At 41.5% G+C, this 27,913-nt stretch overlaps 2 long non-coding RNA genes across 2 annotated transcripts in view; one reads left to right on the top strand and one right to left on the bottom strand.

Annotated features, from left to right (window-relative positions):
- Positions 1–231: 231 nt before the first annotated feature.
- The window catches only part of LOC308581706, a 67,751-nt gene continuing 40,069 nt past the window's right edge, over positions 232–27,913 (bottom strand). The window contains exons 4-5 of the long non-coding RNA XR_014005197.1: positions 6,259–6,333; positions 232–465 (exon numbers count right to left, since the gene is read on the bottom strand). This is a non-coding gene — a long non-coding RNA (uncharacterized lncRNA). The remainder of the gene's footprint in view (positions 466–6,258; positions 6,334–27,913) is intronic.
- Positions 18,032–26,785, top strand: LOC308584739. The gene is made up of 2 exons (XR_014006991.1): positions 18,032–18,127; positions 26,482–26,785. It is a non-coding gene; the product is annotated as an uncharacterized lncRNA (long non-coding RNA).

Raw genomic sequence — 27,913 nt, 5'->3', positions numbered from 1 at the left:
TGAATGTCGCTTTATTTGCACTAGCACCAAAAACAAGAGACGCCTGACAAAGTGAGAGGAGCCAAGCCTTGCAATTCATGAATCGTCACTTTCTATGTAGGGGATGTCACTATATTTGTTTTCAATCATTGACCATTGCTTCACAGCTTGATCCAGAATCTCTAGGGAGAGACGGTGAGCAAAGTCCATCACTGCAGGGCTTGCTGAAGGCGACATCCCAGACTTTGTCTGAAATTGGGAAGATTTATCTACGTTACCTCCACTATATTCGCTGACTTCCCGGCTTCCATCATCTAGAATAGTGTGTGGGAAGGGGCTTTTGGATTTAATACAGCCCATGGTACAATAACAGTAAATGGAAGTTCAGTTTAGCTGCACGGTCAACCTTGAAGTACTGTCCTTCAGAGGGCTCGAGAATGCCACTTTCTTGAAAGCAGAGATGAGAATATGTCTCTCTCCCAATATCTGTGGAGAAAACATTTTACATGGTAGGGTTTAGATAGGTTCTTGTTTTTGGGTTCTACTCTAAAAGCGGATTTTTAAAAGACAGATTTGCTAGACAGAGTTTAAGAAAAATATAATTTGTTTTCTATTTAGGCCTTGAAAGGTTTTAGGCAAATGGCAACCACTTACAACAAAGGACTCTCTCCAAACAACCCCTCCCCAATTTAGAACATAAATACTAAAAAGTTTAGTTTCATAACTGTTACCCACACTAGCTAAATGTTATTTTCAAGTTTAGCCTGAGTTGCTCAGCAGACCTCAAAGGCTGGTCCTGGATATGAATATAGAATTGTATTCAGTGCTAGCCCTACTCAGAGTAGACCTACTGAAATTAATGCCCAATAATTTAAATGGCTCTATTCTTAGGATGTGTTGGATACCACCCACGGGCATAATTTTAGCCTAACTGGGTTTAGACTGCTTTAGGATACAATTAATGCTAATGACAGTTTAGTGGTACCTGGATAAACCTCCATGGTTAAGAGTAGCATCAGGCTCACAAACTCCTCCCCTGTCCTGTACGGCCAGAATGACTTTTTAAAAATGGGGCAGGGAACTTTGGCAGCCAGCCTGCATGTTCAGAACCTCACAGCAGGATAACAACTTACACAAGAACTTTGACAAATGAAGCCATGCAGTTGGATGGAAAGAGCAGACAGACAAGTATTGGAGAAACTAATCACAAAAGACAGACTCAACATCTCAAGTACTTTCAGAAACTTTATGAAGCCACGTGAAATTACTTTCGAGCACAAATTTTCTCATTGGAGTGTGTTCTACATTAAAGTGTGTGTTTGAAACGGCCATATGTGCTGCCACCTTACTGGTCCTTAAGCCCCTCTAACTTTTTATCCTTGTAAAGCAAAAAAAAATTTCATTTAGCACACTGCCCAGCAGCTAATTCCTCCCTCGGAAGACTTAAGAGGCAGGACAACCATCTAGGAGATGACAGCACTAGCACTTGCAAGTGCCATTAGCAGCCACTAGCATCCTGAAAATACAGAAGGCTCAGCAATGTCCAACACTACTACGCAGTCGGGATTTTGCAAGCCTCTGGCAATTCTAGACCATTAATGACCGCTTATTAAAGGAGGGATGAGGAACCTCTGGCTTGAATTTGGCCTGGTGGGGGGTCCTTATTATTATTATGATTGATTGGTATGGAAAACAGGGCTTGCTTTTGATGCTGAATTCAATGCATGCACTGCTGGGATCAGATCCTCTTGGGGGTGGATCCCTGCCAAATGGAACTTGCACTCAGCCATAGATTTAAATTCCGAGCTGACTGCAAAACCTGCTTTTGGCAGGGAGCTCTGACTTGAAATCGAATTAAAGCCAGGGCTGCAAAGTAAGAGTATTGAGCACAATCAGATCCCCACCCCTGGTTTAAAGGATTGTATCTAACCAAGTTCTCCCAGGCCTTTGGCTAATTAAATAATCTATGGCCTTTTAAACTGTGGGGGGAGGGGGTTTTGTTTGTTACTATGTTAGTTATTTTTGCATTTTTAAATTGTGAACTGCCATGTGATCCTTGGATGAAAGATGGTATAGAAATTTAATAAGTTTGTGTTGCTAATCAACTTGCATATGAATTTTAAGAACTGGCTGCAGTTTCTGGCAAGAAAGGAAAGGTGTGAAAGCACCAATTGTGGGTGAAACAGGCTTCTTCATTCATAGGTATGTACTTTATTAGGATCAATGCATTTTGAATTAGGAACTTTTTCAGGGGCACTATGCAGTTAAAATAACAAAAAAAAAACCAACCATTTATATTGCATAGAGTTCCTGAAGAAGATCCCTGTCTTAAATGCATTTGGCCTAATAAAGTTAACATCTGTGTACCTACAGGTTTCCACTCATCTCTTGCTTCCACTGTCTGGCACACACACACCTGTTCTACAACTATAGCCAGAATTTTAAACGCTAACAACTAGTATTTTAAACACACAGTACAGTACTCAGACCAGAAAGCTCAACAGCAGGCTCCAACAGTTAATTAGATACAAGCAGCTATTGTCATATATGTCCAGAGAATGAGAGCAGCAAAGTAGAGATGAAGAAAAGATGGACATCCAGTAAAAGACAATGATCACCTTAACTTTGTCAGTAAATTGTTAATGAAACATCCAAGTTCAGAAGTATTTCATGGTAGGCGTTAAACTCCTTTACGTATTCAACACTACAGAACATTGAAAGCTGTCTTATGACAAGTCAGACCATTTGTCCAACTGACTGGCAATGGCTCTCCAGGGTTTCAGACATGAGACATTCCCAGCCATGATCCTCAGCATGCAAAGCAGATGCTGTAAAGCAGGCAAGGCAAACTTATGGCCCTCCAGAAATTACACGAACTAAAATTCCCAAATATCCTTGACACTGGTTATGCTGGCTGGGGCTGATGCGAATTGTAGTCCAACCGATGTATTAAGGCAGGATTTCCCAAACTTGGGTCTCCAGCTGGTTTTGGACTACAATCCCCACCACCCCTGACCTCTGGTTGATGGAAGTTGTAGTCCCAAAAACAACTGCAGACCCAAGTTTGGGAAAGCCTGTACTAAAATTTGGCTAAGAAAAAACTGACTCCACATGCAAGCTGTAGGAAAGTCTATCACTGGGAGGGTAATATTTAAAAGCCCTTTACCACATGCAAAACTCCTAATGCATGTACTGCTTGTGCACCAGTCATGCTCTCAGGACCTATAGTGCTGATGGATGCATAGGTTTTTAAACAAGATTGAATCTTACATATAGTTTATAATAGATACTTTTCTGTGGCATAGAAAAAATACAGTCTTAGCCAATTTAAGTCCAGGTGCATTTAACAGATAACAAGGGAATTTGCAGCACTAAGTTGTCAATCAAACTGTCAGTCCATGTTCAATATTTTCTGACATGTCTTCAGCCTCCTAAAGCAGGGTGGCTAATCAGTGCACCTTCTACTTATCATACAGCAACTCCAGGATTAGTAAACTAACATAAGCCAATTTTATGATTTGGGGGAAAATGGCTTTTGTAACCAGTCTGAAAAAGCATTTTAATGACAGAAGTTCAGCATTGTTTGAAAATGAATGCAGACATTGGGTTATTGGTATTATGCTATAACTACACCGAATGTCAAACTAGTTAACAGATCAAAGAAAATGGTCTGCCTAGCAGTTCCTTAATATGTCATAAAACATTTCTTTCAATAAAAAGAGGGGACTCTTTTCATTCCACTATTCATTTTATTCATCTAGAAAATCACTGAAGAATCCTACTCCCAAGTAAGGTAAAAGGACCCCTGCCCATTCGGTCCAGTCGTGGCCGACTCTGGAGTTGCGGTGCTCATCTCGCTTTATTGGCCGAGGGAGCCGGCGTACAGCTTCCAGGTCATGTGGTCAGCATGACTAAGCTGCTTCTGGTGAACCAGAGCAGCGCATGGAAATGCCGTTTACCTTCCCGCCGGAGCGGTACCTATTTATCTACTTGCACTGTGACATGCTTTCGAATTGCTAGGTTGGCAGGAGCAGGGACCGAACAACGGGAGCTCACCCCGTTGCGGGGACTTGAACCGCCGACCTCTGATCGGCAAGTCCTAGGCTCTGTGGTTTAACCCACAGCGCCACCTGTGTCCCTCTACTCCCAAGTACTAACCTCCAAAAAGACTACTACTGAACTGCATCTGTACTATATACTAAAAAAAGCCAGTTAGATTTTGGGATTTTGTACTAAGGCTCCGGTGTTCTGCAACCAAGAACTCAAAAGTATATCAGATAAAATCCTATGATTGGTATTCTGCAAATGCACCACTTCTCTACAACTTGACTCAAATTATAATGCTTCACACAATGGCCTGATACAGATGTAATCCACAAACACTGGTTTTCTGTTACAAGCTTCAAGATTTCACATGAAAGGAGGATATTTAAAACTTTAACTCCTGGTGTTCATTGTGTACTTAAGACTTCTAAAAAGCTGTTGAGAATATCCCATGCCAAAGACTCCTGGGTAGACTTAGCAAACAAGGGGTAAGGGAAGAGACCCTCTAATGGATCATTAACAAGGAACAGAAAGTCCTCTGTGGAAGGATACAGAAAGTGGAGTCCCTCCAAGGATTGTTGTTGGGACCTATGCTTTTTAACTCATTCATATATGTATGAGCTAGAGTTAGAGGTGAGCAATGTGTTGGCCAAGTTTGCTGATGCCAAATTGTTCAGGATGGTTAAAACAAAGAAAGACAGTAAAGCACTCCAAAAGTGTCTGTCCAAACCGAGTAAATGGACAGTAAAATGGCACATATAATTCAGTGAAAGCAAATGTTAAGAGATGCATTTTTTTGGAAGGGGGGGGGCGGAATCCTAATTTCACATATGAACTCTCAGTGACTGACCAGGAATGAGACATTGGCATCATAGTGGATAGCTCAATGAAGATGTCAATTCAGTATGTGGCAGCTGCAGACAAAGGTGAATTCCACATGCTGGATCATGCAGAAAGAGATTGAGCAATAAAACTCCCAGTGTTATAATGCCACTACACAAACTAGGGTGCAAGAGCACTTGGAATACTGGGTATAGTACTAATCACCTCACCTCAAAAAGAAATTTGTAGAGCTGGAAAAAGTTCAGGAAAGGGCAAAAGGAATGATCAAGGGGGAAAAGTAACTCCCCTATGAGAAAAGGTAACAACATTAGGGGCATTTTAGTTTAGAAATAGTGCAAGTAAAGGGGAACCTGATAAAGGTGTACAAGGTTGTACAGAGTGTGGAGAAAGTGGACAGAGGGAGGTTTTTCTCCCTCACATAATACAAAAACAATGAAGCTGAGTACTGGATGATTCTGGACAGACAAAACAAAGCACTTTTTCCCACCCTGCATAGTTGGAACAATGAAATTTGGTCCTACAAGATGTAGTGATGATGGCCACCAACTTGAATGCCTTTAGGAGGATTGGAGAAATTCATGGAGGAGAAGAGTATGAATGGCTGCTAGACACAAAGGCTGTGTACTGCTCCCACTGATGGAGGCAATACAAATAACAGTTGCTGGGAAATGCAGATGAGGTTCTGCCTGCAGGGTTCCCCTGGGCATTTGTTTGGCCACTGTGAGAACCGCATGCTGGACTAGGTCCTTCTTTTGGAGGACTTTGAAGGAGGAGGGGAACCCAAACTGATGAGATATACAGAAACTACTGAAGAGAGGGCAATAGGCATTCAAGAGCAGGCTACCATTGTGGAAGTATGGCCAATAATTCCTTAGCTCTGGGTTAGTAGAACTATGTCATCACAAATTTCAGTTACATCTACTCAATAAATCCTATGGATTCGAAAGGACTTGCTCCCAGGTGAGTGAGTGTATAGGATTGCAGATAAAATCTTTCACTAATTCCATGGGGTTTAGGCTTGAATTTGGCTCATGTTTTGAGCAACGGTTGTCTCACATTTCCACATTCTATGTGACTGGAAGCAACATGCAGTCTAAAATGACAAAAGCCAAGAATCTGAACATTCTGCTCAGGCTGCTATGTTCTACATTCTGTGCCATACAGTTTTTCTACCCCTGCTTATTTCACTTCATTAAATTAAGCATACTGAAGCCTAATTGACCAGCTGGGCATGAAACATTTCTCTCATTATGATTTACAGCTCCTAAACAAGGCCTTGTCTTTGCCAGAATACTCTGTCCTAAGACTACAGTTAGATGTGCCAAATACCTCTTTTGAAAAGGAAAAATCTAGCTACAACCTTTTCCTTAAGCGTTTATGGAGGCCACTTACCAATTAGTATCTTGCTTTGAGTGTATTTCTCCAAATGATCCACAGAATAAGAGGCACAACTCGCAGTCTAGGTTCCTGTGTAACAAAGAGAGAATTTGTTCTTGTTAAAACTAAGCAGCCTCAAATGAACAAAGCTGCCCTACCACAACTCCTTACCTCTTTGCCCTAACAGTTCTGGCAGGTCAACTCTATTCAAGTTTATTCAGATGCAAGTCCCACCAAGTTAAATGGGATTTACTTCTTGGAATGTATGTTTGAGGTTGCAGTTTTAATTTGGCAAGCATTTTAACTAGAAATGTGTTTTGCTTTTAAAGTACAGTACAGTCTATAAGAGCCAAAGCACATCAGTGTATTAATTACTAAGCCTTTGATTCTATCTCACCATGCTTGCACCTTATAGTATAACTGTACTATTGCATTTTAGAAAATAACACCACTGTTATCTTTTAAGATTATGCCTACAATAGACATATTTTTCCCATGTAGAATATAGTGTACACCAAGAATTTATGAGGTTTGTCTTTACCTATGCTACAGAAATGCTTTTATAAGTATGCTAGCGTTTTTTTAATCTTTCAGCATTAAAACAGTAGCTTGCGTATTTACCATATTTTTCGCTCCATAGGATGCACTTTCCCCCTCTTAAAAACTAAGGGGGAAAGTCTCTGCGTCTTATGGAGCAAATGCAGGGTGGAGGCAAGCAGGAAAAGCCCCCAAGAGCCGCACACAAGCTTTGCACGGCTCTTGCGGGCTTTTCCCCAGGAGGGAGAAGGGACTGATGCGGCCAGTCAGTCCCTTCTCCCTCCTCATAGAAAAGCCCGCAGGAGCCACACGCTCCTTAAAGGGTGCTCGGCTCCTGTGGGCTTTTGCGGGAGGTGGGGGAATTGCCATAGGGGGAGGCTGTGCAAGGCTAAAGAGGGAGCCAAGGCAGCGAGCGGGATGGATCGTGCTCGCTGCCTTGGCTTCTTTAGCCATGCTTCTTTAGCTGCGCTGGAGAGGTTTAGCTCCTGGCTGGAGAGGTTGCGCGGCTGTGGCAGAAGCCAAGACAGCCAGCGGGATGGTTCCCGCTGGCTGTCTTGGCTTCTTTGCTCTTTGGGGCTGGGGGGGGGGAACCCAGGTTTTCCCCGCAGCCCCAAGAAGCTCTGGGAGAAGCGGACAGGCTGCACGCAGCCTGTCTGCTGCTCTTTGGGGCTGTGGGGGAAATAATATTTTTTCCTTGATTTCCCCCTCTAAAAACTAGGTGCGTCTTGTGGTCCGGTGCATCCTATAGAGCGAAAAATACGGTACATACAGCATCATATGTCCAATGACAAATCTATGGTAACATTCTACCTTACTGTCCCGGAGCTAGTCTCTAAATCTTCTGTGTGTTTCTCTGGTAAAATACAGTTTTAGGAAGGATGTTCGGGTTGCCTTTTAAATAGAATTGCATCTTCTCAGAATATCTAGAAGTTACATGTGACAGTGTTTTAAGTGGTGGGAAGATGCATTTTGATTTTAGCACACACCTACCATCACCACCTATCCAGATAGAAAACCTGTAATGTGTTGAGATTATAGCTATTTTAGAGTAGTAAGGAGAACTAGATCTATTGCCATATTAAACAATAGTAAGAAATGGTCACAATCACTTAATGCAGATGTTTTAAACCTTTTTGAGTCCACAGCTCCCTTAATCAACTACTGTACCCTCCTTCTGCAGCACCTCTGTGGGGCTCAGGAGCCCAGTTATGTTACCCCTTGCCTGCAGAGCTACAAGCCTCTCACCCTTTCCCAAACACCCACCCTTGTGTAGTGTTCCCTCAACCTCCTCTCCTCCCCTCTCCTTGGAAGTCCTCTGGGCAGTCTCTGAGTCCCCACTGCCCCAAAGAGAGGTGCCTCCTAGAGGCACCATTCGCTTGCGGAGCTTATAGCCAGGGCTGTTCCAATAAACAGCTGTGCAAGCCTTTGGTAGGCAGAGACGTGAAAGGGTATCAGAGGAAGGAGGGAAAGAAAGAGGGGCAGAGGCCAGTGTTGCCCGCAGCACCCCTGACCATCATTCAAGGCACTCCAGGGTGCCACAGCACACTGATTGAAAAGCAGTGACTTAATGAACACAACCCATTTGAGAAACTATGGATGATGAGCTATTGACAAGAAAATGAGTAAAGCTTATAATAGGCAGAAGACAGCATTTGGAAATGTGTGATAGTGGGAAAGGGTATTCACATCTTTGGTGTGAAAAGTATTATTTCATTCTTGGCCCTGATATTTCCACTTGGTATTAACTTTTCCAAATTGTGTGGTTATCAACAGCATTTTTAGAGTAATCATAGTATGTAAATATTTCTGTATACTTTTATAAAGCAGTATATAACTATAACTATTCTATTCTTTAGTACTCTGTAAAGTGCAACAACAGTGAAGTTTATTGTACTTTGAACAGGAAAGTCTCTACTAAATTCCATGGCCTTGGCTTCTAAACCAACTTTACTTTCTGCTGGCTTGCACAATCTCTCTCTCTAATCTGTGCAGTCCACATGGATTTAGCAACTTTTTTCATATCAGAGATACTCCAAACATACTGCACAATCTTGGGAAGATAGAAGCAGTCGTGCCACATCAGGCCAAAGATTCACCAAGTCAAGCATTCTGTTTCCCACAATCAATAACTGAAAGTAACTTTCCACTCTACACCCCTCCCCCTGCAACTGGCATTCAGTTCCATACCGCTTCTGAATTTGGAAGATCCATACAGAGTTCATGACTGATAGTCACTGATAGATTTATCCTTGATGAATTTGTCAAATCCCCTTTTAAATTCATCTAAGTTTTCTGTCATCACCATATCTTGTGAATAGCAAGTTCCATAAAATTAATTATGGGCTGTGTGAAGAAGTACTTCCTTCTTATGTCCTGAATTTCCTGGATATCAATCACATTTGATTAACCTGTGTTTTGATATTATGGGAGAGGGGGGAAACATTGCTCTGCCTACTTTCTCTACACCATGCATAACGCTGCTAGTCTCTATCATGTCCCCCTTTAGTTACTTTTCTAAACTAAAAAGTTCTAAAGCTTTTGCCACAGGGCAAATGTTTATTTTGACTTCCGTATTCTATGCCTTTCACTAATCTACAATATTCTTTATGAAGTGGGGAAACCAGAGCTGCACACATTATTCCAAGTGTGGCTGCACGATGGATTTGTATTAGGGCACTATGAACTTGATCATTCATAATTCCTCACATGGATTTTACATTTTTCACAGCTACCACACACTGGGTTGATGCTTTAAGTTACCTACCACAATCCTAGTATGTTTCCCCTAGTTAGTCACTAGCAGTTCAGAAGCCATCAGTGACATTAAGAAGTTTAGGTTAATCAGACACACTGAGCTGCATTTGCCATTTTGTTACCCATTCACTTAGTTTCAAGAAATCCTTTAGAAGGTCTTCGCAGTCTGCTTTGGTTTTCAACACGCTGAGTGATTTGGTTACCTAAAGGCTCACGTCTACATCCAGATCATTTATTATTAAGTAAAAAAGCATCAAATAGGAAGGACCCCACTTCCTATTTCTCTAGATTATGAAAATCATTCCCACACTCTTGCTGCTGAAGCTGCTACCAACCCATAATATTTCTCATTTCCAATAATTGGTAAGGAGCCTTTGGGAAGAGAAGTCTTTCATTAAAAAGAAAACTGGAACTATACCGTTTCTATTGGGCCACACCTATATACATGTTGATGCCACCAAAGACATATAAAAGGATGGAAACGCAGAACTTCCTTTTGCAGGAGCAAGGAATTTTCTCCTCAGCAAGACTTTTTACTTTATATGCTTAATAATCCTGTACTTAATAATGCTTTCCACCAATTTCCCTGGAACAAAGATTAAACTAACTGGCCTGTCATCCCATACACCTAATCTCTTTAACAATTATTACTAGTTTTACATCATGTATTTTCCAGTTCTTCAATCCAAATACTATCCTTAGGGACAGGCTGTTTATTTTTGTTACAATATACATTGTAAATCTGAATTCTTTAAGAATTCTTGCCTAGATTCCATCTAGATAGATGACTTGATAATTTATCAGTGAACTCTAAAACTTTTTCTCATCTCTTGGACTCATCTTTCAGGTATCCATATTAAAACAAAACAAAGAAACAAACAAACCCCAGATCCAAGCACATCTATGTCCTACATTTTCTACAGTAAAGAGTTGCCAAGATTTTGATTCAGCTTCTCTGCAGTCTCCACATCCCCCTTTGCCACTCATTTTATCGTCTCATGTTTAATTGCCTCTCTAGCTGGTTTCCTATTTCTGATACAATTAAAGAGATCTGTATCGCTGATTTGATATTTTTAGCCATATACTCTTCAAATTCTTTTTTCACTTGCAGCGTCTTGCTATCTTGCATATGTTGTGCCAGATCTTGGGCTCTTTCTTCTCATTTGGACAAGAATTCTATTTCTGAAGACAACCTTGCTGTTTATAGCTTCTTTTAATTTACTTCTTAACCATGCTGGCATCCCCTTGGATTTATAGGTACTTTTCCTGCTCTTTGATATACATTCTAGCTAAGCTTCTATTTAAATAACCTTCAATAACCTTTCACTCATGGAGGAAGTTGACTCTCCCCTTTCCACTTCCTTGTAACTAAATCCATCATTTTCTTTTTAAAATAAAATGGCCCCTTTGAAATCAATAGTAGCCATGCTGGACTTTCTTGGTACTTTTCCACTCAACTGATGGCAACCCAGTTTCCAGTCAGTTCAACATTTACATCTCACACCTGAGAAGTGAAATGAACATTTCTGTACAAGAAGACTCTGCTTTATCCTGTCTCAGGGATTGATTCAGGAATTATCCACCTACAAAGGCAAGGATGCCCATGATAAACCCTCAGGTTTAGTACTTTTTATTCTCTCAATTCTGCATAACAATGCCCCAAACTTATTCTGTACAGAACACTGTCTCACATCATATGTAACTGATACATAGAAAAGACTTTACAACCTGAAAAAAGAGACAATGCATGTACTTTTGTAAACCAATAAAATATAACAAACAAACAAACAAACAAACAAACTGCCCAAGAGTTGGCACTAAGGCCATTATCTTCCTAGTGTATTGACAATACTGCGCTATTCGGCTGAAACAGCCTATGTTAGGTAACTGGACTGGTCTACTGACTTAACAGACTGAACAAGCTTCCCAGACTCTTCAACCCGTTGATTTCCAAGGCAAGAGCATTGGCATTTGTATTTTTTGAAACTGGTCAATAAGTTCTCAGCTTCTCCTTACACATTTTCTTGGCCCTTAGAGCAGTGTACTAAAAGCACTAACATTTAGACAGGTGCTCCACAGCTAACTAAATACTAGCCAGGCTTAACACAAACAGCAACCTAATCCCGCCACTTTACTGTTACTCTTTCATATAAATCAACTGCCCCACTCAGAGGCAGAGATGGTAATATGGCATCGTGGGCAAGGACAAAATTTGTCCCCCTTCCCATGGCTATTATTTTCACAATTATTATTTTGCTTCTCCTCAGCTTGGTGCCCTGTGCAAGGAACCACCCACAATGCCCTAAATCTGGCGATGTTCTCCAATTTTAACCAAACTATCCTGTTCCATTTCAATGTGCCCATAAGCAACTGTGTCCAAGGAAAATGTTTACATGAACTTAAGAAGCTAAAAACCTATCAAGTCCAGTATCCTGGTCTCACAGTGGCATATCACATGGTCTCTGATGATAATTTCAAACACAGCTCTGTGTAAGACGTACTTGTCCTTGGTTTCCAAGTGACTTCAAATCAAGCAGCTGAAAGACTGCCCTTATCTGTGTATTTTCTGCATATTCACATATGCCTCAGCAATACCTGTGCAACTTTCAGAACTTCTAGTTGCACAAGTGTAAAGCTGCCTATTATTTAATCAGAAATTAATATGAAGCTGGAATGGGTCACCAATCAACCTAGTCCTATGCACAATTTATTAAATTTAGTGAGACTTCTCACACAAGTTGTTACAGGTGTACTTCATTTTCCTACCTTAGAAGCAAGCAAGAAATGATACAACTTGCCACTACAATTTGAACCACTTTCAATGGAAGAATTTAAGCAAGCTTCTAAGAAAAGCACAAAACTTTCTAGCTGGACTATCTGCCTATCCTTGGTTACACGGCTTGGGGAGTGGTTGCACTTGCAAGCTACTGATTTGGGATTTTGTAGTGCCCCCAGTCCGCCTTTAGTCACGTTTGCTTAGCCAGCGTCACATTTTGCTGGCTTTCCTTTCATGAATTCTTCCTTTCCTAATTCCGTCGCTATTTTTTAAAAAAGGGAGTGGTGACAGGTGGAATCAATGAAGCCCCACCAATAAACTGGAGACAAGAAACAAGCGTCAGGCTCAGCCAGCCCAGTACCAGATGTCTGCTTTTCACCGCAGCACAGAAAAAGCGGGCGAGGAACTGCACGGCTGGAGCCTCCAGTCCTAAGCCTGATGGACAGCTTAACAGGCATCAAAGCCCATTGACGTAGGGTGTTTTGCATCTATCTAGCAGAGACTGAAGGATGGCTAGCCCCACCGGCTCCTCCCAAAAACACAGGGCTGCACAAGTCACTAAGCCATTACTTCCAGCCTGCTGACGACTCCAAAGCCCACCTTTTGCAACGGAGGGTTGCCATTCTTACTGAAACCACTTACCCCGCCTCAGTTTTGTTGGCTTCAGAGAAGCTAAGGGAAGTAGGTGATTTGTTCCCTTTCAACTACTTGGTGGGGGGAGGGGGAGGAATGGAGTGGATTAGAAATTAAGCACCATGGGTGGGGCTGGGGCAACCCTGTGAACGCAAACAGCTTCCCGGATACTTTTATCGTGATGGGCAATATCTATGCAGAAAACACGTCAGCTGTACCCGATCAAACCGCGCAGATCACTCTTCACCCCCTGGTGGCCCAGGAACGTCTTACAGCCTTATTTTGGGGGCAGCGCCCTCTCCTCCCCGCCCAACTCCCTTCCTCCTCGGTGTCACTCACGTTGCTCGGCAGAGAGATTGCGTCCCGGGGAGATGCACGCATGCTGCGGAGCTGGGTTGAAAGAATGCAATCCTCCAACTCTGCTTTGCCAATCACCCACATTCCCGAAAGGGCAGCGGCAGCCCCTCCCGTAGTGGATAGCTTATGGAAAAGAGCAGGGATTTGGAGGACAGGGCGTCCTTCTGCTTAGGCTACTCACTCTCGTCTTCGAGGCTGTTGCTGCAGCTCCAAACGCCGCTTGCCTGGAGACAAGGGAATGCATCTTTTACAAGTATACTGCGGGCCCAAGTTCGGGCTCACTCCAATGCAACAGATTTTAATAGATCCTATAGACTAGTCAGATCAGCAATTGAAACTGCCGGTTGTTCAGAAAACCCCAACCACCTCCGTGCAATTCATCCGCCCCTTATTGCGCTTGACCTGCACGATTAACCACCCAGTCGCCAAATCCCGCCAATCACACAGCACTGCGGCGACACCTGGAGGTCGAGCTAAGAAGCTTCCTCTAAGGAAACTGACAATTCAAGGAGGAGCCCAGTTGTTGCTGTTGTTTAAAAAAATCAATTTGTTAGGAAGAGGTTTGTCAGAGAAAGGAAAATAAAATTAGAGCAGAATAGTCACACTTTCCAGAGATATACTTTGAAAGCTAACATCCCATTTCTCTGTGTGTGGGGTAGACAATGTGCAACCTTTCACCTGTACTCCAAACCCTTCTCCAGTTCAAAATGGGGGACTGGCTGGCTGGAGAGACTCAGATTTCGTTTGTTTCTTATATATCAATATTGCATTTGTATTCATTGCACCTTTCCTCTAGGGAGCTCAAGTTGCCATTTTCTCCATCTTAATCCTGTGATGGAGGTTAGGCAGAGAGACAGCAATTGGGCCCAAAGTCAGACAATGAGGTTGTGGCTGATTTTAACTTTGGTCTTTCAGATCCACTTAATATCCCTTCACCTTATTCCTCATTCTGGAAAATAGATGTAGAAGTGAATAAACTGAGGGAGGGGTATAATCTATTCCCATGTCTGGAAACTCATGGATTCTCTTGCTAACAGTCCTGTTTAGCACCTTTAATATTAACCAGTTCAGGCTGCAATCGTGTCTTAGGGAGCAATCTCCATGGAATCCAGTGGGGCTTACTTTCATTTAATGTACAGCTTCTTTACCATCAACCCACATTAGAATTGGGATCCCTTCTTAACCAAAGCAAGACACTTCTCAGTTTAGCTATTTGTCAAATCATAATGCTTGCATGTCCACAGTAGCTGTACAAGGGATGATGGGGATAAAACCAGAACAACTTGGCCAGACCCCCCTTACTGCTCATTGGCTACCAGTTCTAGTGGGCACCAGCACCACTGCACAAATCCCAGTTATTATCCACCTTGTGTTCCCTGTACTAGCTAATTGTTAAAAATAACAGCAGCAAACATATATGGCCAAACTTGCCTAGCTGGGCCTTAAAGACATTATTCTTTTAAAAAATCCAATATTCTCTTTGAACACCATTTCATGTTAGCATTGTGGCAATACAAAACAAGTTTGGTTCACTGTTGGCATATTGTGTTTAAGTTATTCAGTAGTGCCCTAATTTAGAACCATTTTAATGAGATACAGACAGTAATTGTCTCTTACATAGTAGCGACAAACCTAGGGGCACATAATTGATCTCTAGACCCAGTTATTTTGGAGCAGCCAATTCTTCTCACTTAAAAATTGGTTAGATGCAATGTATGCCTACAAATGGATGATGCAGAAAGCATTCAAGTTGTTTAAAAGAAACAAGCCTAAAGCAGCAGTAGTCCTCCAAGGGTAATTTAACTCACAAGGTCCAAGTGATGATTGATTTTGCTATATAAAAATGTTAGTTAAGGTGAAGAATAAAACTGAGATTTACAGTGGTGTCCCGTCCCCCCCAATAACTACTACAGATATCACATGGTGTATTGATTTGCTTGGTGCTTGCATTTCAGGAACTTTGGGAAGCAGAGTTTAGGAATTGAAGTATAAATTGCAATAGCTATGCTGCGACATTACAAATTTATAAGATCAATTATCACTAATGTTTATGGCATATCATTTACTGGAAGGTGCCAAATACTTGATGCTGATCAGCATGAAACATTAAATTTAATAACTCTTATATGGTTGCTTTTCAACTGGAGCTTGCTGTTGTCTGTTCCTTACAGCAAAGTCTTTTCTGCTTTTTCTTAAGAAATAATAGTATGAGACCTGAACAGATATGACTATAAGGCACAGCATATATGCACCAGCTGTTTTACCTAGGTTATGGCTCAGGACATACCAGAAAGTAACAGGAATAGCAATCTGGTTGTCATTGGTATTAATTATTAGACTCCCACTTCCAGTTACAAGTAAGTAATTACTGCATTAAATACAAATGGACATCACAAGACACACTGCCCATTTGTTCTGTTTATGTGAAGCAGCAAGCTGGAGCAATTCCCTGCACAAATATCTAATTGCAACACAGTACTCTACAATGTCACTTCCATTGAGGAGGCTGGGTAATGTTTCTTTCTGAAACAGGTCTATATGTAAAGGAAGGATCTCAGCCAAATGTTGTAAACGGCAGTAATTTATTTATACAAGGAGAAAGCTGAATCTTCTGCTTCAACCACAGAGCTGCAGTGCTTTCTCACAGGTATCGTGGGGCTCTCATTTGCTAGTAGCAGATTACTAACAAGTATATAGACTCTGCCCCTTGCCTTGGATACCATCCTAGAACTACAATGCAAATCCTTGCATGCACACTTCAATTTATTATAAACAAAAAGCATTAAAAAGTATAACTGAAATCAAAGCTTGAGACAGATCCTGTAGCATTTTAATTACTCATTTTGCAGTATTTTAACCATATTTTGTGTTCAATTTGTGTTCAATTTGTGTTCAATTTACAGAATTGTTTTAGGTTAAAGAGAGTATATAGGTTAAAGAGAGTATAACAATCTGCCAAACAGCAAAGGGATTAACTGTGCAGAGGCCATTAAAATACTCCAAAGAGGATCAGAGTGATTTATGACTGAGAAATCAGAAACTAGGAACATAAATAGCCGAGAAATCAGACTAACAACTGCTTTAAAAAAATCAGGAATCAACTGGTTGATAGGCCTGTGTGATGTATCAATACATTGCCCAAAACCAGTATGAGGGCCAGACCTCAATGAAGTTTAAACGAGCTGCTTGCCCACGCAGGCAGTCGAGGGAGGAACAAGCTACACTGGCCCTGGCAAGGTGATGTGTCTGCTTTTTAAGATGCTGTCTAGGTTTGCCATTGCTTTTCTCCCAAGAAGCAGGCGTCTTCTAATTTCATGACTGCTGTCGCCATCTACAGTGATCATGGAACCCAGGAAAGTAAAATCAGTGTTTGGACTTAGAAGTAAAGCAATGGAATATATGAGATCTGTTTCAACACTCTTAATAATATAGAAGCAAACATTTTATTGATGAAGATTTAGATTCCTAGAGCTACTTTAGGTGTAATAACTGTAACCCCCCCTTCCTCTTGAGCAGCAGACCCCATGTCAGGGCTAGTTCTACCAACAGGCAGAGGGAGGCAGTTTCTTAGGGGCACTGCCTCTCAAATAGCTGATTAAGGGTACAGTGATACCTCTGGTTAATACTTAATTCGTTCTGGAGGTCTGTTCTTAACCTGAAACTGTTCTTAACCTGAGGTACCACTTTAGCTAATGGGGCCTCCCGACACCGCTGTGCGATTTCTGTTCTCTTCCTGAAGCAAAGTTCTTAACCCGAGGTACTATTTCTGGGTTAGCGAAGTCTGTAAACTGAAGCGTATGTAACCCGAGGTACCACTGTATAGTGAAAAGGGGTTGGGGACATAGTGTTATAGGGGACATGATGATTCTGATCCTACCTGCAGGACTGTTTCCTAAATATGGAACTTGGAAAATTGCTATGGGTTCTATGGTATCCTCCAGGCATATTAACATCTACATGAAACTACTTGAGGAAGCTGACTAACACCAAATAAGACCATTGGTCCATTGGTGGCTGCTTTTGTAGGAGCTACCACTAAGACCTTTCCCAGGTAATCCTGCCACACATTTCAGATGTGAACTTGGAGAAGGGTCTTTAATGAAGATCTTAGTGTACCAGGGGTACACTGTGAAAACAAACAAACCTTTACTACTAGATAATGGGACCTTTGTTTATAAAACTCGACAATCCAAGATGGTGTTGGATTATTGCAGCTCCCAAACAAGTGCCTAGAAGAGTAGGCCGGTCCTTCAGAATAAAGAAACTGATTATCTCTAGATACAATGACTAATAGAACTGGATCTAGTCACTTTCCTTTCCTTTCCATTCACATTTTTCTTTCAGCAGTCATCTGCTCAAAACAAACATTTGCATTTAGTGCACATAAGACACACATGCACGTATACAAATATGCACAAATATACACTCCAAATGACTATAGTGACTGGTGATTTAAAAAAGCTGTACCTTAAACAAGAGCTGTAGTAACCTTTCAAACAATTTTTGTTGCTGGTAACAGTTCTGACCTCTGACAACCTCTTGCCACCACTAACTGTCATCTCTTGACTAGACAGGAAAGGTTTCCTAGGCAAGCATTGTTTATACAGCCATTGTGACACAATTGCTAGCTTCAGGGCATTTTAGGATGAGTTTCTGTGTTTAAGAGCTTACAGCCTTTCTCAATCTGTGGGTCCCCAGATGTTGTTGAACTACAACTCCCATCACCCCTAGCTAGCAAGGCCAGAGCTCAGGGATGGTGGAAGTTGTAGTCCAACAACATCCGGGGACCCACAGGTTGAGAACCGCTGGAAGCAGAGCCCATGAAAGGTAATATTAGCCCCTGAGGGATTTAATATATCTATTTGTGAATTCAATTATAGCTTTCAGCTTCTGCATGTCTGTCATAGAGATGAAGGAGTTATCAAAGCACAGAACATGTAGATGTGCAAAACCTTATTCCTTGCCAACTAGGCTGGGCAAGGCAAAGGCTCCCACATGGGTTCCATTGTGCGCAGCGAAGTTCTTGGTTCACCCCTAGCTGACAGAGGGGTAGAGAAAGGGAATCACTGCAATTTACAAGTATTTCGTCCTTACTAGTTGCACCAGGCAGACTTTCCATATCTAAAGAGGATGGAGGGAACACACTTCATCTGGTTTGTGTACTTTTCATACATGTTCACTGGCAAGTCAGTTCCATTCCACTTCTGTGTAGATTTTAAAAGAAAAATTAAAAAGAAACCCAGAAGCTTTAGGAGTTTTTTTTTTTAAAAAGTCCTTACAAGGTGGAACACCTTTTTCTTTCTTTCTCCTTTTAAAGGTATTTTCAAACCACTTGGAAGAGCTCATAAATGCAACATGTGGAGGTATTGTATTGGCCCAAATATAAGCCGCACCCACAAATAAGCCGAACCTTTAAAATTCAAGGGGGGGGGGGAGAAAAAAAGACAATACCTGAATATAAGCTGATCCCTTAAAATTGCACAGGCGCTCACACCCGTAAATGACAAATGTAGAAGAAAATCATATGGGTACTATTCCCCTGCACTCCCGGGCTGCTTCCGGGGGGGGGGGAGCTGCACCACTTTGCTGGAGGCATAAGGTTGCGCATATAAGCCACATTTTAACCTTGCACAGTCGGAATTTGGAGGGAAAGTGCAGCTTATCTTCGGGCCAATATGCTATGGGGGGGGGGGGGAATGCCATTTGAAATGCCTCAGGAAGTGACTTGGCAATTGTGTAGAGAAAAAGCTGTCTGCCCTCTTGCACCTATGAAACCCTCTGTGACTTTCCACATAAAATAAATTGTATTCATTTTGACTTGGATTCCTCTTCAGGGATTCAAATCTTCTTTGGATATGGTGCTGTGTTCTTGGCCTCATTTTATTCATTTTGTTTACCACATGTTGCTGCCCAAGGATGTGGAGAAACTGCTTGCTATTGTTCAGCCATCCATATGTACTCAGATACTTTCCCCATGTTGAATCCTCTGAGAAAAGATAGTTCCCAGTCATCTGAAGGGTGTTGTGGTGAGGCCATTACTGAAGGCCTCACCTTGGGACAAAATTCATGGTCTTTTGTCATCTTTATTGGCCATATTCAGAATTACATAACTGACTTCCAGTGTCCACTAAAGAACATGTCAATTAAACATGCACCTTTTGCTTGCAAGCTGCACAAAAGTCTAGAAAGATGACATAATCATATCAAAACAATTTATTTCCATTTTTAAAATAAGAATCATCTTGTTTACAATTATACTGATTTTTTAAAAAGTTTCATTTTAGATGAGTTGGAAGGTGGAATGATGGACAGGGCTTTACGAAGTTGCCCTTTTGGGCACAAGTATCTTTTCCTTTTTAGATATAAAATTATATTAAGTATAAAAATATAAACATAAATTTGTTTATTTAAATAATTCTGAGCCTAAGGAATAGGGTAAGCAACACATTTAATACACAAAATAGGGCTTGTGGTGTAGCAGATGATGTCACACAAGGACTTGGGAGACCAGGGTTCAAGTCTCACTCAGGGGGGAAATTAATAAATTAAATATTATTTTCCAATAAATTCTGCCAAGAGATGTCTCCTCAAATCCCTTGTGTCTTTGCATCCTCTCCAAGATATGAAGGGAGAAAATAAAGTAGCAAAATCTTTCAATTAGCAGCCAAAGCCACTAACCATTTGTGCTGCAGGGAGTTTTATCCAATCCCCCCCCCAGAAAAAAACCTAATTCATTGGTGGCAGGACAGAGGACACGAAAAATAATGCCTAGCTGTGGCCACACAGATATTGTAGACTATGAGAGAGCAAGATCTTGAAAGCCTTCAGATAAAGACACATACAGTGGTACCTCGGGTTACATACGCTTCAGGTTACATACGCTTCAGGTTACAGACAAAATAAAAAAATTCCTTCCAGGAGCACCTTAAAGACCAACTAAGTTAGTTCTTGGTATGAGCTTTCGTGTGCATGCACACTTCTTCAGATACGATGGACTTCCATTTCATGCGGCTCAATGTGGTGCCTTCCATGGTTCCAGTTACAGATAGGTAGCCGTGTTGGTCTGCCATAGTCAAAATAAAAAAATTCCTTCCAGTAGCACCTTAAAGACCAACTAAGTTAGTTCTTGGTATGAGCTTTCGTGTGCATGCACACTTCTTCAGATAGAATTCCTATCTGAAGAAGTGTGCATGCACACGAAAGCTCATACCAAGAACTAACTTAGTTGGTCTTTAAGGTGCTTCAGGTTACAGACTCTGCTAACCCAGAAATATTGCTTCAGGTTAAGAACTTTGCTTCAGGATGAGAACAGAAATCGTGCTTCAGCAGTGCGGCAGCAGCGGGAGGCCCCATTAGCTAAAGTGGTGCTTCAGGTTAAGAACAGTTTCAGGTTAAGTACGGACCTCCGGAACGAATTAAGTACTTAACCCAAGGTACCACTGTAAAGATATATTCCATTAAGCATTATATACGTGTAAGTACAAGCCAAGCAATATCAGTAATAATTAAATAAAATCATGAAAATGCAGACTTAAGTATAAAGGGTAACTGAATAAATAGGGAACATGTGGTTAAATTAATTATTGTTAATGCTACACATGATTGTGTTAAAACACTAAGTATGAGCTGAATTGTAAAAGGGTTAAGTGAGTGGTGGAAAGGACTATGTTCAATGATGTTATTTAAAATTGAGCATGCATTTTTACTGTATTTTATTTTTACAAAGTTTAAAATTTAGTGAAGGAAAGCCAGAGATTTTCTAACTAATGCATATAGGAACCAAAAATTCCAGCAGAGGTCAGTATATATACACAGTACTACACAACTCAATGGTCTCCTTTTGATAATGTGCTTAATAGGAAATCTTCAGTATCAGAAGAAATGCACAGATTATAATACAGTGGTATCTCGGGTTAAATACGCTTCAGGTTACATACGCTTCAGGTTACAGACTCCGCTAACCCAGAAATAGTGCTTCAGGTTAAGAACTTTGCTTCAGGATGAGAACAGAAATTGTGCTCCCGTGGCGGAGCAGCAGCAGGAGGCCCCATTAGCGAAAGTGGTGCTTCAGGTTAAGAACAGTTTCAGGTTAAGAACGGACCTCCGGAACGAATTAAGTATTTAACCCGAGGTACCACTGTGCTGAAAAGCTCTACAGTTAAAGAAAACTTTCCCCCCTTTTATCTTTTTGGTGGAAAGGTGTATTTCAAAATCCAAAGGATTCATGGTGCTATGTAAAGGGGTGGTTACTTTTAAAAAAGCCTCAGGCAATAAATCAACACTATAAGTGAATATTTTTTTCACCATTTTATTATAATGATGCTTAATAGTTGTACGGTAGAACCTTGGTTGCTGAACATAATCCATTCCGGAAGACAGTTCGACTTCCCAAACCTTCCACAACTGAGGCATAATTACTGGATGGCAAATTCCTTTTAAAAAATGGAGAAACAGGCCCTGGAAGCTGTTTGAAACAAGTTTTGGTAGCCTATGAAACCTAGAGATGACTTGGAACAAAAAAGAACTGCACTTTAGGAGCCTGGCTATTTCTTCAGGATGAAGATGATGAAGAAGTAGACCCTTAAAAGGCTCCTTTTGGAGGAACCAGTTCTGTGTTCAGCTGTACAGGGTTAGTGGACTGAAGTAGTGGGGCATTACAATAAGGGGCAACCACTAGATTAAAGTTAGAGGAGATCTGATCATTACTGTGCTGAAAATCCATTGCAGCTGGAGTAGGCTGAAGGGTGGGGGGACACCATAAGTTGTTCTGGCTGCACTGAGAACTGTGTATCCATAGGCTGCTGACTAGTAACCCCTTAAACAGGGACCCAACCACCCTCCCCATCCACAGGAGATGAAAGGACCACTGATGCCTTACCAATGTATTGAGCCCTTCTGACATCAGTAGGAGCTCTACACCTCTGCTAGTGAGTGCTCTGGGTATATTGCTGCTGCTACTCCAACTGCTTAATCTTTTTTGTGGCCTTGCTGGTTGTTGCTTTCTCCAGGACACCTATTGCCACTGAGGCAGGGTCCTCAGAAGCCATCTCTGTTGCATTTATGTGTCCAACTGGTATGCAGGTCTAACATACAGTACATGCCTAAGATGCAGTAAACTCAACGGTTGTAAAGGAGGACAGGCATAAAAATTGATGTAGTAAGGGACTGACTGTTCAGAACCCCGTCATACAGCTGATCAAAAGATCGGGATGGAGCACTACTGCTCCAGTGCTTCAGAATGTAGCATTAGATCCCTCTCCCTTGGAAAGCAACATTGGAAACTCAAGTGAAGAGGGGAAGGGGGGAGGGCAAACACAATGATCTTTTCTTGAGAGAGAGGCAGAGATCAGGAGAGTGTGCAGGAAGGCAACAAGATGGTGACTGGGGGAAAGCTAAAATGGCGACCAGAACAACAAGACAAACGACAACCACACAATCACTCTCCAAGGGAGAGGGGGGAAACTTTGGACTCACACACAGACACAAAATGAACAGGAACTGATTCTAGAAGAAAAAAATATCAAGAAACAAGCCTGAAGAAGAAATGCCCGAGAGAAAACACAGCAAAGATACAGGAATTGAAGACGGATATGTGATTGCCTTCGCAAAGGCAGAACAGGCTATGGGAGTCACCTGCATCCCAGTATGTTGTACCTGCCCTTGACTGCTTGGTGGGATCACAGAACCCAACATGACCTGATAGGCTTAATCCCACCATGGGAAATAGTGGGGGTTGCTATAATCCCCTCCTCCCATATTACCATGTTTGTGCACAGGTACAAGTGGACATTATCACGCAGCATGGCAGCCACATGTCCACTCACCACCACCATCATATTGGAGTTTCTGTTTAAACAAGCAATGTCTTCAAGCAGTCTTGGCTAGTTTTCTATTAAAGGGCAGGAGGCTGAACTAGATGACATTGGGGAACCCTTCCAGGTCCTATCTTGTATGCTTCTATAATGATAGAAATAGAGAAACATGAGTCCCAGGAATAGGAAATTGCCTAAGGTTGCTAAAACTGTCATATGATTCCAAGTGGCCCAGTTGAAGTGGGTTATGTTCTGAAGGTAGATAGTTTACACAACTCTTTCAGCAAGTGCCAGTTGACACTGGGATATTAAAATACAACTATCATAGTAACAGCCATGCAAACTTGCTTCTTTTTATTAGTAACATTCACCTTGTTTTCATTTATTATTATTATTATTATTATTATTATTATTATTATTATTATTATTATTACCCTGCCCATCTGGCTGGGTTGCCCCAGCCACTCAGGGTGGCTTCCAACACATATAAAAACATAATAAAACGTCAAACATTTAAAACTTCCCTATAAGTAAAATGACATCATATAAAACCAGGAATGGCAGCACCAATAAAGCATGAATTGTCCCGATTGCATGATAGGGTATAATACACTATTGTAAAGTTGTCATATGGCACAGAAATGGGCAATTGCAGAAAGGGATTGAAGTTATTTCACTGATGCAGCATCTAAATGATATTTTTAGCCACCACCCACCAATTTACCGGTAATTCAGCAACAACTCACACTTTATACATGGCATTAACCTATTATAGTGGCACTGGAAATTACAGGCAACATAGCTTGACTGACTTGCTGCATGTGGTCTGTTTAGGACACTGTTGCAGTAACATTAGCACATATATCTTTACAACTAGGATGTAACTGTCATAATTTTTAAAAGTAAATGAATGATAAAGTGTTAAGTGTGGCCATGATGATTCCCATCCAAAGTCTTTTGCTGGCATCAGAAAGTTGGCTGAACATGGACATTTTTCAGTGAAAATATTAGCTCGGATATTAACGTCAGCATACTCACATTTTTTCCAGCATTTTATTACAATGATGCTTAATATTTGTACATTTGTTTCCACTGTAAATCTTGTTTCTTTTTAAACATTGTGTAACACTTCCTCTAGTTTAAAACCTGGCACACAAAGACGACAAGGACCAAAATCTAATTTATAAATTGTTATGTTTAAATCACTTTGACTTTTACAAAGTTATATAAATCTGAAGGACATTTTAAAGCATTTTAATCCTTCCACAATTCTCAATATACTATAAGCAACGAATGAGATATAAATGCATGTACGCATATTTCTATACTAAGAAGATAAATAAAAGATGGAGAGGATACTGTAGGGCTCTTATTGAGTCCCAATACTCCCAATACTCTTGGGAGTATGGCATGAATAGAATTTGCTTGTGGAATGGCTACTGTGATCAACTAGAAGAGCAATGAATTTGTGCACAAAATGCTTTGGAATATAAGAATTGATGTGTTAGGTCAGGCCAACTGTCTTATTTAGCACAGCAATCTTGTCTTCTCTTGGTGGCAAACAGTAGGTTACCTCTCCCTACCTGCGAATTGGCTGAGATTATGGGAGAAGAAAATGATGTTGAGGGGGAAACAAAGGGAAGAAAAGGGGGTTTAATGTAGCCTCCTAAAATTTGAAAATGGTAAGTTTCAGTTTGTGAGAGCATTCCACCCTTTCCCACATCCATTTTGCATCCTTTCTTTCAAGCTAAAATTTGGTGCAACATTGATCACAGTATTTGTGTTTGAATGTGAATATTTTTCTGTCGAGTGCACAATTTTACTGAGGGAGATTATAGGTGACACATGATGTAGCAGTGGTATGTGAGAAAGAGTTTTAGCAGACTACAAACATAGTAGTTGACTATGAGAAAAGATTCTAGACTGCGGCAACAGACTTATAGAAACCAGATCATGAAAAGTACAACAGTTAAAAGTGTGGGATATAACTTCTGAGAAAAGTTTGCATGGTGTTAAAGCAGACAGTGTATGGAACCTTCATTTTCCTAAACTGTTTCTGTGTCCTTTGATCTCTATGCTGACCCTTTCTTCAAAATCTTAACTGATACTCTTAAGCTTGCATGTTTTTGCTTCTGTTTCCCCTCCCACTTTTTTTTTTACCTTATTCAGAGACATCATTTTGAAACTCTCTCTGCTGAAAATAGACGCTTACCTCTTTCTCTGGGTGGGCAGCAGTTGCGGGCTCTCATGCTTGGTCACCATCCCCAGCCAGTGAGAACAGAGAGCACATGGCTGGGTGGCCTTTGGGGGAATTTCCCCTGGCCGCCTGGCTTGAGTTGCCGCCAGATGCTGCACCCCAAATTAGCCAATGTGTTATGTACTGAGTTGAATAGGATCCAAACTGCAGCAGTCTGATTGGTCCTAGAACAATAGGATCCAAAATGCAGCAGTCTGATTGGTCCTAGAACAATAGGATTCAGAATGCAGCAGTCTGATTGGTCCTAGAACAATGCAGCAGTATGATTGGTTGGCAGGAACCACCCAATCCTGCTCCAGATAGAAGTGAATCCACAACCTGCCGTTTCCGCAACGCAGAGTGCAGGCAGTGCAGAAAATCGGGACACATCGCCCGGGTGTGTCGGGCTCGGCCCACCCGACACCAGGCATCAGATGACCAACCCAAGAGCCCCAGGTCCCGGGGCCCAACGCTCCAAGGCAACTCAACGGAGCTCACGGACTGCCAGGTATACCAGTTGCCCCACCCCAACGTAGAGAAAATTTATGTAGAGGTACAGATAGACGGGGCCCCATTCCGCATGGAGCTTGACACGGGTTCAACTCTATCCATAATCTTGGCAAGGACCTTAAGGAAACTGTGTCCTACTGGGGGTCCCAAACTCAGGCCGGCCCCATTCACCCTACGGGACTTCCAGAAACGTAAGGTCCCCACAATGGGGGTGGGGACCTTCAGGGTGCAATACCGAGGGCGGACGCGGCAACTGGACTTGCTTGTGGTCAAGGGCCCCTACATTAGCTTACTGGGATTGGCATGGTTTGGACCACTGGGGCTAGCATATTTCACAATGAGTCGCCTTTCGGGGGGTGGTGTGCCTTGCAGGCTGAGAGGGTATTGGCTGCATGCATGTCCTCGCAGCCAGTGAGGCACAAAAGCTGGCAGCACCATCCTGCCTCAGCGCAGTTTGCACTGACCCGGGTTTGGGGCAGCACTGTGACTCAGCCCACAACAAAGGAATAAACAAACCAAGGGACATAGCTCCTTTGAACTCCAACTTAGTTAGTTAAAACTAGAGAATTATTTACCCCCCAAGTATGTATTTCCAATAATAAACCTCTTTCTTATTTTTCCAGCTCTCTCCTAACAAGGATTCACAAGCTGAAAGCCTCCAAGCTGTGCAGTAACTTTGCATATCAGTCAACAACCACTCTATTCTGCTTTGGTGAAGCATCAAGAGTACTATGTCCAGTCCTGGGCATTACAGTTTAAGAAGGATACTGACAAACTGGAACAACTCCAGAGGCAAGCAACAAGGATGGTGGAAAAACTGGAGACCAAGCCATATGAGAAAATATTTCTTCTTAACCTTTTGGAAGCAAGGGCAATTACTGATTTGGGGAAGAACGGACTAGGTGGATAATCAAAATTTTATCACAATTTCACTCTACATAATTTCATCGATAAACATGTTATTGGTAAGAAAATGTATTTTATGCTTATAAAGTAGACATTATACAATGTATTTTATGCTTATAAAGTAAATAACTTAAGGCCACTGGTTTCAGTGGGTCTGCTCTACATACTCATAGCCTGACACATAACACATATCACCCCATGTGAACAAATGGTGATATTTATATTAGTAATGATTTTTATCCTACAAAATTTGAGAGTCAGATTAGAAAGGCATGGAAAACATGGGCCTTCTCAAAATCAATTATGTAAAGACTAAAGTGATAATCCTTGGTAGGAAACTGCTCTTTTCACAAATGATACTTAGGTAAAATTGATGCACAGGTCGATCAACTGTGGTCACTTCCCTCCATATCAAGGTCAAGGGATGAGGGATATGAAATAGATGGCTGCCTCTAAAAGTGGTGTAGGATTTGTAGTCTGCAATTTTGTTTCCACTAATGGACCAGGCCCAGTTCAAGGTATTAGTAACGGTGTACAAAGCCCAATACAACCTAGCAAAATACTTAAAGGCACACTACCTCTGATACGTTCAGATATCTGCAGGGTAAGTCCTGCTCATGGTGCTGTTGATGGGCACAGCACTGGCATGGGTCATGGCATTCTTGGTAATGGTTCACAAAGTCTGGAACACATTCCTGACTGACATCAGAATTTCTCCTGCATTGCTGACATTTAGTTGCCATATTTATTTCCCCAGACTTTTTACTGCCTGATGCTGTTTTGAAGGTTGTTATTGATTTTCTGTAATTTTAAATATTTTCAATGGTATCTACTATATGCTGGGCTGTGATTATAATAAAATAAAATGTACATTTGGATGCAAGCATTCTTTAGTTCTTACAGACTCTGAATGTCATCTCAGAAATGGGATGTTCAGCAGTGAATTATGTTGTCCACCAATGTTTGAGCAGAGATGCACCTAACTGCCAATTGTTAGTTGGAAACCAAGGACAGGAGATGATCCGATCCTCATGTCTTTGTGGTTCATGACTCACTTAACTCACACCTATTTCTATCAAATTGTGCTACTCATGCTGCCCAACAGGTGCAACTGTATCTTTCACGACCTATTTGAGCTACATACAGCTT

Source organism: Podarcis bocagei, assembly GCF_964188305.1.
Source record: "Podarcis bocagei genome assembly, chromosome: 1".
NCBI classification, from domain to species: Eukaryota; Metazoa; Chordata; class Lepidosauria; order Squamata; family Lacertidae; genus Podarcis; species Podarcis bocagei.
Note: the sequence above shows the minus strand (reverse complement) of the source record. Positions and strands in the feature narration are given on the sequence as shown.